A 2,047-nucleotide genomic window follows, 5' to 3' on the forward strand; every position below is an offset into this window, starting at 1 on the left:
TTGTTTATGGAATCACTAAGTATAATGATTATTAAGCAACTTAAAAACTATACCAGCGTGATAACCGACGTATCCTTTTGAGAGGTAGCCGCACCCTTATAAAAGGAATAAGACCCAAACTTTTCAGGTCAAAATTTCAGTAGGTTGCGTCTGTATGGCCTTTTCAATTTTATAAATCATAATTATTTTTATTGGAAAAATAAAACTCAAAATTAATGATAATCTCTGCGCAAAAAAATAAAAATCATAAAATAATCTTTATTTGTAATCCCAAAAATAAAAATCAAATAATAATTATTTCCGTTTGAGCGAAAAAATAAAACTCAATAATAATTCATAAAATAATGATTAAATGCTGATTTAAATTATTTTACTCATAATGAAGGCCAAGATCCTGAAGGACAATTGAGAAAGGCAATGCAGTTGCAGAAACAGAGGTATTAAAAAAAAGTGTCAAAATAATTACCACTTTCTCACTAAATTTATTTAAAAATGCAAGCCACCAGAGCTACCTTTTTTTTAAGAAAAGACAAATTAATTTACAGCTACCTTAATACAGTCAGTCAATAAAGTTTAGGTACAACGAATTTTTTACAATACGGGCAACTATTTTTTAAATATTTTAGTTTTCGGTATTTTTTTATAAAAATATGGTCAATTCTACAACACAATCCCCAAAAATCAGAGTTCCAAACCCTTGCAACAACTTGTCTGCAGTAAAAAAGCATATAATTTGTGTCTCAAAAGTGTGTGAAAACCAATCAATTAACTTACATGACCTCGGTTCCGATATTAAATAATCAACAATTGTCTATACCCGCATTTTGGCACATTGGCTTGTTGAACGTGCCATCTAATAAATAGTGTCGTCGTTCTCCTTAGCTTCTTTTAAATGATGTCGTCACAAATTGCTGGCGGAGACATGAATACCGTGTAAAAAATTCCTTTTCTATAAATAAAAAAAAAAAATCAATTGGTGGTAGTTCATGATTGTGTGAGGATTAATAGCACCACACTGAGGATTTGGCAGAAACCTTTTTCATGTATTAAAAAACAACACATACGGGGCAATGTTTATTGTATGAATCAACATACTTTAAGCATTGTTGACGCTATTTTCATTTGAATGAGGAAATAGCGTCAATGACTTTAATTCCAAATTTTTGTTGACTTTATTTCGCTTTTTAAGAGGTAATAATGACCATTGACTTTATTTCGCACCTTATTTCCGTTGATCTTCACCCATTTTAACATGTCATGAAAATAAAAAATCGAGAGCATCAGCGTTTTTATAAAAAACCGACCAGCACGACCTCTAAAAAAACTTTTTTTTTTCAAAATAAAAAAGTACGTGTCTCTTTTTTATCACAAATAACATTATTCTGATGTAGCGTTTATGAATTTCCAAAAAGAGTGTTTTTATGAACCACTCCAATACATATATGTAAGTAAAAAAATTTAGCTAACATTTTTAGCCACAACGAAGTTTTTTAGCTCTTTGTAGCTTTTTTTTTAAGGGATTGGCTACCACTAAAAATGATTCACGGCAACACCGATGTATATAACAGGAAGTCGGTAACGTCGATAACTATGTTTAACCGGAGATTAGTGTTAACCAGACACCTTAGTTATGAATGAAACAGTCTGCAGGAAATCGCAGTAGAAAACAAAATACGGCGTATAGTGACGATCAGTAAATAGAATTTGTAAAATATCTTACTAATATTATAAATGTGAAAGTTTGTATGTTTGGATGTTTGGGAAATCATCACGCGGAAACGACTGAACGGATTTGCAGGAAATTTTGTACGAAGATAGCTTATGGGCCAGATTGATTAATAGGCTATTTTTTTAAGAGTTTCCACCTGTTAAAAAAGTTTTATTTATTTAATATGGGGGAACGACTGAATGGATTTGCATGAAAATTTGCACACAGATAGCTTATGACCTATGTTGGAACTTCCTCTTCATCTTCATCTTCATCTTCATCTTCATCTTCATCTTCATCTTCATCTTCATCTTCATCTTCATCTTCATCTTCATCTTC

General features: G+C 31.2%; 1 protein-coding gene across 5 annotated transcripts in view; it reads right to left on the reverse strand.

Moving 5' to 3' along the window:
- dpr14 (defective proboscis extension response 14) overlaps positions 1-2,047 on the reverse strand; it is a 75,824-nt gene that overhangs the window by 65,910 nt on the left and 7,867 nt on the right. The window contains exon 1 of one of the 5 annotated variants that reach the window (XM_017618678.1): positions 775-785. The exons of the other annotated variants lie outside the window; for them this stretch is intronic. The gene's annotated coding sequence lies outside the window, so the exon portion shown is untranslated. Of the gene's footprint in view, positions 1-774; positions 786-2,047 lie in introns of those variants that run through there. 5 annotated transcript variants of the gene reach the window in all.

This window comes from Rhagoletis zephyria, unplaced genomic scaffold, assembly GCF_001687245.7.
Source record: "Rhagoletis zephyria isolate East Lansing unplaced genomic scaffold, Rhagoletis_zephyria_1.1 Rzeph_scaffold_01682, whole genome shotgun sequence".
In the NCBI taxonomy this organism is placed as follows: Eukaryota; Metazoa; Arthropoda; class Insecta; order Diptera; family Tephritidae; genus Rhagoletis; species Rhagoletis zephyria.